Raw genomic sequence first — 13398 nt, 5'->3', positions numbered from 1 at the left:
TGATGAACAGTATTGGGTCAGGCTATCATGATGAACAGTATTGGGTCAGGCTATCATGATGAACAGTATTGGGTCAAGCTATCATGATGAACAGTATTGGGTCAAGCTATCATGATGAACAGTATTGGTTCAGGCTATCATGATGAACAGTATTGGGTCAGGCTATCAAGATGAACAGTATTGGTTCAGGCTATCATGATGAACAGTATTGGTTCAGGCTATCATGATGAACAGTATTGGGTCAGGCTATCATGATGAACAGTATTGGGTCAGGCTATCAAGATGAACAGTATTGGGTCAGGCTATCATGGTGAACAGTATTGGGTCAGGCTATCATGATGGACAGTATTAGGTTAGGCTATCACGATGAACAGTATTGGGTCAGGCTACCACAATGAACAGTATTGGGTCAGGCTATCATGATGAACAGTATTGGGTCTGGCATTCATGATGAACAGTATTGGTTCACGCTATCATGATGAACAGTATTGGGTCAGACTATCATGATGAACAGTATTGGGTCAGGCTATCAAGATGAACAGTATTGGGTCAGGCTTTCATGATGAACAGTATTGGGTCAGGCCATCACGATGAACAGTATTGGGTCAGGCTATCATGATGAACAGTATTGGGTCAGGCTATCATGATGAACAGTATTGGGTCAGGCTATCATGATGAACAGTATTGGGTCAGGCTATCATGATGAACGTAGCCTACTTTGTAAAAGTCCACTTTTGTTCTTTGTTGTTTTCTGTGGTACTTTGATGGTTCAGAGCGATGTGTGGGCTGAAAGGGAGCTAGACTTCCGGCCCACTAGAAATGTATATTACAATGTATGTATCATTTACAAGAGACGCAGCCATGGTCAACCATGAGGACCTCAGCATTTGGGATGGCTTACTCATAAAGTCCATAGACTGGTGGGAGTTCAGTGTGGGAGGTCAGTGTGTCCTGTGTGTTCTGCAGAGGGAGAGAGGGCCAAGTCCTACATGACTGAGGGGGCAGTCAGGCAGTCAGGCATGGAGGCCCAGTGTGGACCAACAGAAATATGTGAGAGGGAGATATATATAGAGAGAAGTGGGTCCACTAAGGACCCTTGTCCCCTGGAGGCACCACAGCCTTATGTCACAATCACTGGCCCTCTTCCAGAGAGGAAGGGGGTGGATGGAGAGAGAGAAAAAAGGGAGTGAAATAGGTGGAGGGAAAAGAGATAGAGATAGAGAGAGTGGGGGAAGAGGGGATTAAAGGAGGACCCACGGCACCACAGCCTTATGTCACAATCACTGGCCATGATCCAGAGAGAGGAGGAGGGAGAGGGTAATAAATGACACATGGAACTGGAATGGAGACAAGGGTAAGGGATTGTGTAGAGACGGGAAAGATGGAAAGGGAGAGTGGGGAGTTTGTGGAATCAGAGATGTAGAGGGAATGAGATGTAACACACTTTCCAGGAAAACAAACACATGGATCACACAATAAAACAGATATCTGCTCATCCTTTGCTCGCTACCTCTCTCCCTAGCTCTCTCTCTCTCTCTCTCCCTAGCTCTCTCTCTCCCTAGCTCTCTCTCTCTCTCTCTCCCTATCTGTCTCTCTCTCTCTCTAGCTCTCTCTCTCTCCCTAGCTCTCTCTCTCCCTCTCTATCTCCCTATCTCTCTCTCTCTCTCTCTCTCTCTCTCTCTCTCTCTCTCTCTCTCTCTCTCTCTCTCTCTCTCTCTCTCTCTCTCTCTCTCTCTCTCTCTCTCTCTCTCTCTCTCTCTCTCTCTCTCTCTCTCTCTCTCTCTCTCTCTCAATTCAATTCAATTCAATTCAATTCAAGGGGCTTTATTGGCATGGGAAACATGTGTTAACATTGCCAAAGCAAGTGAGGTAGATAATACACAAAAGTGAAATAAACAATACAAATTAACAGTAAACATTACACATACAGAAGTTTCAAAACAAGAAAGACATTACAAATGTCATATTATATATATACAGTGTTGTAACAATGTACAAATGGTTAAAGCACACAAGTTAAAATAAATAAGCATAAATATGGGTTGTATTTACAATGGTGTTTGTTCTTCACTGGTTGCCCTTTTCTTGTGGCAACAGGTCACAAATCTTGCTGCTGTGATGGCACACTGTGGAATTTCACCCAGTAGATATGGGAGTTTATCAAAATTGGATTTGTTCTCTCTCTCTCTCTCTCTCTCTCTCTCTCTCTCTCTCTCTCTCTCTCTCTCTCTCTCTCTCTCTCTCTCTCTCTCTCTCTCTCTCTCTCTCTCTCTCTCTCTCTCTCTCTCTCTCTCTCTCTCTCTCTCTCTCTCTCTCTCTCTCTCTCTCTCTCTATCTATCTCTCTCTCTCTCTCTCCCTATCTCTCTCTCTCTCTCTCCCTATCTCTCTCTCTATCTCTCGGATGAATCTTGGCAGGTGTGGTCTGTGACCAGGTGAGCTTTGGCAATGGTCTTCCTATGTGTCAGTGTGAGCTGGCAAAGCATTTAGACCATTTGAGCCGTAGCATGTGTGTGTGTGTTGGCATTATGTTGACCAGGTGGGTGTTACTGTATGTAGTAGAGCAGGAAGGATCAGTCTGTTCATCCCCATCCCCCTGTGCATCTCTCCCCATCTATCCTGTCCCCCTATTCATCTCTCCCCATCTATCCCCCTGATCATCTCTCCCCATCTATCCTGTCCCCCTATTCAACTATCCCCATCTATCCCCCTGTTCATCTCTCCCCATCTATCCTGTCCCCCTATTCATCTCTCCCCATCTATCCCCCTGATCATCTCTCCCCATCTATCCTGTCCCCCTATTCAACTCTCCCCATCTATCCCCCTGATCATCTCTCCCCATCTATCCTGTCCCCCTATTCAACTCTCCCCATCTATCCCCCTATTCATCTCTCCCCATCTATCCCCCTATTCATCTCTCCCCATCTATCCCCCTATTCATCTCTCCCCATCTATCCCCCTGTTCATCTCTCCCCATCTATCCTGTCCCCCTATTCAACTCTCCCCATCTATCCCCCTGTTCATCTCTCCCCATCTATCCTGTCCCCCTATTCATCTCTCCCCATCTATCCCCCTATTCATCTCTCCCCATCTATCCCCCTGTTCATCTCTCCCCATCAATCCTGTCCCCCTATTCAACTCTCCCCATCTATCCCCCTGTTCATCTCTCCCCATCTATCCCCCTGTGCATCTCTCCCCATCTATCCTGTCCCCCTATTCAACTCTCCCCATCTATCCCCCTATTCATCTCTCCCCATCAATCCCCCTGTTCATCTCTCCCCATCTATCCTGTCCCCCTATTCATCTCTCCCCATCTATCCCCCTGTTCATCTCTCCCCATCTATCCTGTCCCCCTATTCATCTCTCCCCATCTATCCTGTCCCCCTATTCAACTCTCCCCATCTATCCCCCTGTTCATCTCTCCCCATCTATCCTGTCCCCCTATTCAACTCTCCCCATCTATCCCCCTATTCATCTCTCCCCATCTATCCCCCTGTTCAACTCTCCCCATCTATCCTGTCCCCCTATTCATCTCTCCCCATCTATCCTGTCCCCCTATTCATCTCTCCCCATCTATCCCCCTGTTCATCTCTTCTCATCTATCCTGTCCCCCTATTCATCTCTCCCCATCTATCCCCCTGTGCATCTCTCCCCATCTATCCTGTCCCCCTATTCATCTCTCCCCATCTATCCCCCTGTTCATCTCTTCTCATCTATCCTGTCCCCCTATTCAACTCTCCCCATCTATCCCCCTGTTCATCTCTCCCCATCTATCCCCCTGTGCATCTCTCCCCATCTATCCTGTCCCCCTATTCAACTCTCCCCATCTATCCCCCTGTTCATCTCTCCCCATCTATCCCCCTGTGCATCTCTCCCCATCTATCCTGTCCCCCTATTCAACTCTCCCCATCTATCCCCCTGTGCATCTCTCCCCATCTATCCTGTCCCCCTATTCAACTCTCCCCATCTATCCCCCTGTTCATCTCTCCCCATCTATCCTGTCCCCCTGTTCATCTCTCCCCATCTATCCTGTCCCCCTATTCATCTCTCCCCATCTATCCTGTCCCCCTATTCATCTCTCCCCATCTATCCTGTCCCCCTATTCATCTCTCCCCATCTATCCCCCCGTTCATCTCTCCCCATCTATCCTGTCCCCCTGTTCATCTCTCCCCATCTATCCTGTCCCCCTATTCATCTCTCCCCATCTATCCCCCTATTCATCTCTCCCCATCTATCCTGTCCCCCTGTTCATCTCTTCTCATCTATCCTGTCCCCCTGTTCATCTCTCTCCATCTATCCCAATCCCTTGTTAATTTTTCCTCGTCTATCCCGTCCCCCTGTTCATCTCTCCCCATCTATTCCCCTGTTCATCTCTCCCCATCAATCCCATCCCCCTGTTCATATCTCACCATCTATCGCCCAGTTCATCTCTCCCCATCCACCCCTCTGTTCATCTCTCCCCATCTCTCCCCCAGTTCATCTCTCCCCATCTATCCTGTCCCCCTGTTCATCTCTCACCATCTATCCTCCTGTTCATCTCTCACCATCTATCCCCCCTGTTCATCTCTCTCCAATCTATAAAAATCCCCTGTTCATCTCTCCTTATCTAACCCGTCCCCTGTTCATCTCTCCCCATCTATTCTGTCCCCCTCTTCATCTCTCCCCATCTATCCTGTCCCTCCTGTTCATCTCTCCCAATCTCTCCCATTGTTCATCTCTCCCCATCGGTCCCGTCCCCCTGTTCATCTCTCCCCATCTATCCCCCTGTTCATCTCTCACCATCTATCCCCCTGTTCATCTCTCCCCATCTATTCCTGTACCCCGGTTAATTTCTCCCGATCTATCCCATTGTTCATATCTCCCCATCTATCCTTTCCCCCTTTTCATATCTTCTCATCTATCCTGTCCCCCTGTTCATTTCTCCCCATCTATCCCAAACCCCTGTTCATCTCCCCCATCTATCCTCTCCCCGTGTTCATATCTTCTCATCTATTGTGTCCCCCTGTTCATTTCTCCCCATCTATCCCAAACCCCTGTTCATCTCTCACCATCTATCCCGCCACCTGTTCATCTCTCCCCATCTATCCCCCTGTTCATCTCTCCCCATCTATCCCCCTGTTCATCTCTCCCCATCTATCCCCCTGTTCATCTCTCACCATCTATCCCCCTGTTCATCTCTCCCCATCTATCCTGTCCCTCTGTTTATCTCTCCCCATCTATTCCTGTACCCCGGTAAATTTCTCCCGATCTATCCCATTGTTCATCTCTCCCCATCTGTCATGTCCCCCTGTTCATCTCTCCCCATCTATCCTGTCCCTCTGTTCATCTCTCCCCATCTATCCTGTCCCTCTGTTCATCTCTCCCCATCTATCCTGTCCCTCTGTTCATCTCTCCCCATCTATCCTGTCCCTCTGTTCATCTCTCCCCATCTATCCCGTCCCCCTGTTTATCTCTCCCCATCTATTCCTGTACCCCGGTTAATTTCTCCCGATCTATCCCATTGTTCATCTCTCCCCATCTGTCATGTCCCCCTGTTCATCTCTCCCAATCTATCCTGTCCCTCTGTTCATCTCTCCCCATCTATCCTGTCCCTCTGTTCATCTCTCACCATTTTTCCCCCTGTTCATCTCTCTCCATTTTTCCCGAATCCCCTGTTCATTTCTCATCATCTATCCCGTCCCCCTGTTCATCTCTCCTCTCTATCTCCCTGTTCATCTCTCCACATCTATTCCCCTGTTCATCTCTCACCATCTATCCCCCTGTTCATCTCTCTCCATCTATTCCCCGGGTTCATCGCTCCCCCTCTAACCCATCCCCTTGTTCATCAGTCCTTATCTATCCCGTCCCCCTGTTCGTCTCTCCCCATCTATCCTGTCCCACTGTTCATCTTTCCCATCTATCCTGTCCCCCTGTTCATCTCTCCCCATCTTTCCCCCTGATCATCTCTCCGCCTCTATCCCAACCCCCTGTTCATCACTCCTCATCTATCCCCCTGTTCATCTTTCCCCATCTATCCCCTAGTTCAACTCTCCCCATCTATCCTGTCCCACTGTTCATATCTCTGCATCTATCCCATCGTTCATCTCTCCCCATCTGTCGCCCTGTTCATCTCTCGCCATCTCTCCCAACCCCCTATTCATCTCTCCCCATCTATCCCCCTGTTTATCTCTCCCCATCTATCCCCCTGTTCATCTCTCCCCATCTATCCTGTCCCTGTTCATGTCTCCCCATCTATCCCCCTGTTCATCTCTCACCATCTATCCTCCTGTTCATCTCTCACCATCTATCCCCCTGTTCATCTCTCTCCATCTATCAAAATCCCCTGTTCATCTCTCCTCATCTATCCCGTCCCCCTGTTTATCTCTCCCCATCTATTCCTGTACCCCGGTTAATTTCTCCCGATCTATCCCATTGTTCATATCTCCCCATCTATCCTTTCCCCCTGTTCATATCTTCTCATCTATCCTGTCCCCCTGTTCATTTCTCCCCATCTATCCCAAACCCCTGTTCATCTCCCCCATCTATCCTCTCCCCCTGTTCATATCTTCTCATCTATTGTGTCCCCCTGTTCATCTCTCCCCATCTATCCCGCCACCTGTTCATCTCTCCCCATCTATCCCCCTGTTCATCTCTCCCCATCTATCCCCTTGTTCATCTCTCACCATCTATCCCCCTGTTCATCTCTCCCCATCTATCCTGTCCCACTGTTCATCTTTCCCATCTACCCTGTCCCCCTGTTCATCTCTCCCCATCTATCCTGTCCCACTGTTCATCTTTCCCATCTTTCCCCCTGTTCATCTCTCCCCATCAATCCTGTCCCCCTGTTCATCTCTCCCCATCTTTCCCACTGTTCTTCTCTCCCCATCTATCCCCCTGTTCATCTCTCCCCATCTATCCCACTGTTCATCTTTCCCATGTATCCTGTCCCCCTGTTCATCTCTCCCCATCTATCCCCTTGTTCATCTCTCACCATCCATCCCCCTGTTCATCTCTCCCCATCTATCCTGTCCCCCTGTTCATCTCTCCCCATCTATCCTGTCCCCCTGTTCTTCTCTCCCCATCTTTCCCACTGTTCATCTCTCCCCATCTATCCCCCTGTTCCTCTCTCACCATCTATCCCCCTGTTCATCTCTCTCAATCTATTCCCCCGGTTCATCTTTCCCCCTCTAATCCATCCCCTTGTTCATCAGTCCTTATCTATCCCGTCCCCCTGTTCGTCTCTCCCCATCTATCCTGTCCCACTGTTCATCTTTCCCATCTATCCTGTCCCCCTGTTCATCTCTCCCCATCTGTCCCCCTGTTCATCTCTCACCATCTATCCCCCTGTTCATCTTTCCCCATCTATCCCGTCCCCCTGTTCATCTCTCCCCATCAATCCTGTCCCCCTGTTCATCTCTCCCCATCTGTCCCCCTGTTCATCTCTCCCCATCTATCCCCCTATTCATCTCTCCCCATCAATCCCCCTGTTCATCTCTCCCCATCTATCCTGTCCCCCTATTCATCTCTCCCCATCTATCCCCCTGTTCATCTCTTCTCATCTATCCTGTCCCCCTATTAATCTCTCCCCATCTATCCCCCTGTGCATCTCTCCCCATCTATCCTGTCCCCCTATTCATCTCTCCCCATCTATCCCCCTGTTCATCTCTTCTCATCTATCCTGTCCCCCTATTCAACTCTCCCCATCTATCCCCCTGTTCATCTCTCCCCATCTATCCCCCTGTGCATCTCTCCCCATCTATCCTGTCCCCCTATTCAACTCTCCCCATCTATCCCCCTGTTCATCTCTCCCCATCTATCCCCCTGTGCATCTCTCCCCATCTATCCTGTCCCCCTATTCAACTCTCCCCATCTATCCCCCTGTGCATCTCTCCCCATCTATCCGGTCCCCCTATTCAACTCTCCCCATCTATCCCCCTGTTCATCTCTCCCCATCTATCCTGTCCCCCTGTTCATCTCTCCCCATCTATCCTGTCCCCCTATTCATCTCTCCCCATCTATCCTGTCCCCCTATTCATCTCTCCCCATCTATCCTGTCCCCCTATTCATCTCTCCCCATCTATCCCCCTGTTCATCTCTCCCCATCTATCCTGTCCCCCTGTTCATCTCTCCCCATCTATCCTGTCCCCCTATTCATCTCTCCCCATCTATCCCCCTATTCATCTCTCCCCATCTATCCTGTCCCCCTATTCATCTCTCCCCATCTATCCCCCTGTTCATCTCTTCTCATCTATCCTGTCCCCCTGTTCATCTCTCTCCATCTATCCCAATCCCCTGTTAATTTTTCCTCGTCTATCCCGTCCCCCTGTTCATCTCTCCCCATCTATTCCCCTGTTCATCTCTCCCCATCAATCCCATCCCCCTGTTCATATCTCACCATCTATCGCCCAGTTCATCTCTCCCCATCCACCCCTCTGTTCATCTCTCCCCATCTCTCCCCCAGTTCATCTCTCCCCATCTATCCTGTCCCCCTGTTCATCTCTCACCATCTATCCTCCTGTTCATCTCTCACCATCTATCCCCCCTGTTCATCTCTCTCCAATCTATCAAAATCCCCTGTTCATCTCTCCTTATCTAACCCGTCCCCTGTTCATCTCTCCCCATCTATTCTGTCCCCCTCTTCATCTCTCCCCATCTATCCTGTCCCTCCTCTTCATCTCTCCCCATCTATCCTGTCCCTCCTGTTCATCTCTCCCAATCTCTCCCATTGTTCATCTCTCCCCATCGGTCCCGTCCCCCTGTTCATCTCTCCCCATCTATCCCCCTGTTCATCTCTCCCCATCTATCCCCCTGTTCATCTCTCACCATCTATCCCCCTGTTCATCTCTCACCATCTATCCCCCTGTTCATCTCTCCCCATCTATTCCTGTACCCCGGTTAATTTCTCCCGATCTATCCCATTGTTCATATCTCCCCATCTATCCTTTCCCCCTTTTCATATCTTCTCATCTATCCTGTCCCCCTGTTCATTTCTCCCCATCTATCCCAAACCCCTGTTCATCTCCCCCATCTATCCTCTCCCCCTGTTCATATCTTCTCATCTATTGTGTCCCCCTGTTCATTTCTCCCCATCTATCCCAAACCCCTGTTCATCTCTCACCATCTATCCCGCCACCTGTTCATCTCTCCCCATCTATCCCCCTGTTCATCTCTCCCCATCTATCCCCCTGTTCATCTCTCCCCATCTATCCCCCTGTTCATCTCTCACCATCTATCCCCCTGTTCATCTCTCCCCATCTATCCTGTCCCTCTGTTTATCTCTCCCCATCTATTCCTGTACCCCGGTAAATTTCTCCCGATCTATCCCATTGTTCATCTCTCCCCATCTGTCATGTCCCCCTGTTCATCTCTCCCCATCTATCCTGTCCCTCTGTTCATCTCTCCCCATCTATCCTGTCCCTCTGTTCATCTCTCCCCATCTATCCTGTCCCTCTGTTCATCTCTCCCCATCTATCCTGTCCCTCTGTTCATCTCTCCCCATCTATCCTGTCCCTCTGTTCATCTCTCCCCATCTATCCTGTCCCTCTGTTCATCTCTCCCCATCTGTCATGTCCCCCTGTTCATCTCTCCCAATCTATCCTGTCCCTCTGTTCATCTCTCCCCATCTATCCTGTCCCTCTGTTCATCTCTCACCATTTTCCCCCCTGTTCATCTCTCTCCATTTTTCCCGAATCCCCTGTTCATTTCTCATCATCTATCCCGTCCCCCTGTTCATCTCTCCTCTCTATCTCCCTGTTCATCTCTCTACATCTATTCCCCTGTTCATCTCTCACCATCTATCCCCCTGTTCATCTCTCTCCATCTATTCCCCGGGTTCATCGCTCCCCCTCTAACCCATCCCCTTGTTCATCAGTCCTTATCTATCCCGTCCCCCTGTTCGTCTCTCCCCATCTATCCTGTCCCACTGTTCATCTTTCCCATCTATCCTGTCCCCCTGTTCATCTCTCCCCATCTTTCCCCCTGATCATCTCTCCGCCTCTATCCCAACCCCCTGTTCATCACTCCTCATCTATCCCCCTGTTCATCTTTCCCCATCTATCCCCTAGTTCAACTCTCCCCATCTATCCTGTCCCACTGTTCATATCTCTGCATCTATCCCATCGTTCATCTCTCCCCATCTGTCGCCCTGTTCATCTCTCGCCATCTCTCCCAACCCCCTATTCATCTCTCCCCATCTATCCCCCTGTTCATCTCTCCCCATCTATCCCCCTGTTCATCTCTCCCCATCTATCCTGTCCCTGTTCATCTCTCCCCATCTATCCCCCTGTTCATCTCTCACCATCTATCCTCCTGTTCATCTCTCACCATCTATCCCCCTGTTCATCTCTCTCCATCTATCAAAATCCCCTGTTCATCTCTCCTCATCTATCCCGTCCCCCTGTTTATCTCTCCCCATCTATTCCTGTACCCCGGTTAATTTCTCCCGATCTATCCCATTGTTCATATCTCCCCATCTATCCTTCCCCCTGTTCATATCTTCTCATCTATCCTGTCCCCCTGTTCATTTCTCCCCATCTATCCCAAACCCCTGTTCATCTCCCCCATCTATCCTCTCCCCCTGTTCATATCTTCTCATCTATTGTGTCCCCCTGTTCATCTCTCCCCATCTATCCTGCCACCTGTTCATCTCTCCCCATCTATCCCCCTGTTCATCTCTCCCCATCTATCCCCTTGTTCATCTCTCACCATCTAGCCCCCTGTTCATCTCTCCCCATCTATCCTGTCCCACTGTTCATCTTTCCCATCTACCCTGTCCCCCTGTTCATCTCTCCCCATCTATCCTGTCCCACTGTTCATCTTTCCCATCTTTCCCCCTGTTCATCTCTCCCCATCAATCCTGTCCCCCTGTTCATCTCTCCCCATCTTTCCCCCTGTTCATCTCTCCCCATCAATCCCCCTGTTCATCTCTCTCCATCTATCCTGTCCCCCTGTTCATCTCTCCCATCTTTCCCACTGTTCTTCTCTCCACATCTATCCCCCTGTTCATCTCTCCCCATCTATCCCACTGTTCATCTTTCCACATGTATCCTGTCCCCCTGTTCATCTCTCCCCATCTATCCCCTTGTTCATCTCTTCTCATCCATCCTATCCCCCTGTTCATCTCTCCCCATCTATCCTGTCCCCCTGTTCTTCTCTCCCCATCTATCCCCCTGTTCATCTCTCCCCATCTCCTGTCCCACTGTTCATCTCTCCCCATCTATCCCCCTGTTCATCTCTCACCATCTATCCCCCTGTTCATCTCTCTCCATCTATCCTGCCCCCGGTTCATCTTTCCCCCTCTAATCCATCCCCTTGTTCATCAGTCCTTATCTATCCCGTCCCCCTGTTCGTCTCTCCCCATCTATCCTGTCCCACTGTTCATCTCTTCCCATCTATCCTGTCCCCCTGTTCATCTCTCCCCATCTATCCTGTCCCCCTGTTCATCTCTCACCATCTATCCTGTCCCCCTGTTCATCTCTCCCCATCTATCCCGTCCCCCTGTTCATCTCTCCCCATCAATCCTGTCCCCCTGTTCATCTCTCCCCATCTATCCTGTCCCCCTGTTCATCTCTCCCCATCTATCCTGTCCCCCTATTCATCTCTCCCCATCAATCCCCCTGTTCATCTCTCCCCATCTATCCTGTCCCCCTATTCATCTCTCCCCATCTATCCCCCTGTTCATCTCTTCTCATCTATCCTGTCCCCCTATTCATCTCTCCCCATCTATCCCCCTGTGCATCTCTCCCCATCTATCCTGTCCCCCTATTCATCTCTCCCCATCTATCCCCCTGTTCATCTCTTCTCATCTATCCTGTCCCCCTATTCAACTCTCCCCATCTATCCCCCTGTTCATCTCTCCCCATCTATCCCCCTGTGCATCTCTCCCCATCTATCCTGTCCCCCTATTCAACTCTCCCCATCTATCCCCCTGTTCATCTCTCCCCATCTATCCCCCTGTGCATCTCTCCCCATCTATCCTGTCCCCCTATTCAACTCTCCCCATCTATCCCCCTGTGCATCTCTCCCCATCTATCCTGTCCCCCTATTCAACTCTCCCCATCTATCCCCCTGTTCATCTCTCCCCATCTATCCTGTCCCCCTGTTCATCTCTCCCCATCTATCCTGTCCCCCTATTCATCTCTCCCCATCTATCCTGTCCCCCTATTCATCTCTCCCCATCTATCCTGTCCCCCTATTCATCTCTCCCCATCTATCCCCCTGTTCATCTCTCCCCATCTATCCTGTCCCCCTGTTCATCTCTCCCCATCTATCCTGTCCCCCTATTCATCTCTCCCCATCTATCCCCCTGTTCATCTCTCCCCATCTATCCTGTCCCCCTATTCATCTCTCCCCATCTATCCCAATCCCCTGTTAATTTTTCCTCGTCTATCCCGTCCCCCTGTTCATCTCTCCCCATCTATTCCCCTGTTCATCTCTCCCCATCAATCCCATCCCCCTGTTCATATCTCACCATCTATCCCCCAGTTCATCTCTCCCCATCCACCCCTCTGTTCATCTCTCCCCATCTCTCCCCCAGTTCATCTCTCCCCATCTATCCTGTCCCCCTGTTCATCTCTCACCATCTATCCTCCTGTTCATCTCTCACCATCTATCCCCCCTGTTCATCTCTCTCCAATCTATCAAAATCCCCTGTTCATCTCTCCTTATCTAACCCGTCCCCTGTTCATCTCTCCCCATCTATTCTGTCCCCCTGTTCATCTCTCCCCATCTATCCTGTCCCTCCTGTTCATCTCTCCCAATCTCTCCCATTGTTCATCTCTCCCCATCGGTCCCGTCCCCCTGTTCATCTCTCCCCATCTATCCCCCTGTTCATCTCTCACCATCTATCCTGTCCCTCTGTTCATCTCTCCCCATCTATCCTGTCCCTCTGTTCATCTCTCCCCATCTATCCCAAACCCCTGTTCATCTCTCACCATCTATCCCGCCACCTGTTCATCTCTCCCCATCTATCCCCCTGTTCATCTCTCACCATCTATCCCCCTGTTCATCTCTCACCATCTATCCCCCTGTTCATCTCTCCCCATCTATTCCTGTACCCCGGTTAATTTCTCCCGATCTATCCCATTGTTCATATCTCCCCATCTATCCTTTCCCCCTTTTCATATCTTCTCATCTATCCTGTCCCCCTGTTCATTTCTCCCCATCTATCCCAAACCCATGTTCATCTCCCCCATCTATCCTCTCCCCCTGTTCATATCTTCTCATTTATTGTGTCCCCCTGTTCATTTCTCCCCATCTATCCCAAACCCCTGTTCATCTCTCACCATCTATCCCGCCACCTGTTCATCTCTCCCCATCTATCCCCCTGTTCATCTCTCCCCATCTATCCCCCTGTTCATCTCTCCCCATCTATCCCCCTGTTCATCTCTCACCATCTATCCCCCTGTTCATCTCTCCCCATC

Source organism: Salvelinus alpinus, chromosome 26, assembly GCF_045679555.1.
Source record: "Salvelinus alpinus chromosome 26, SLU_Salpinus.1, whole genome shotgun sequence".
In the NCBI taxonomy this organism is placed as follows: Eukaryota; Metazoa; Chordata; class Actinopteri; order Salmoniformes; family Salmonidae; genus Salvelinus; species Salvelinus alpinus.
Note: the sequence above shows the minus strand (reverse complement) of the source record.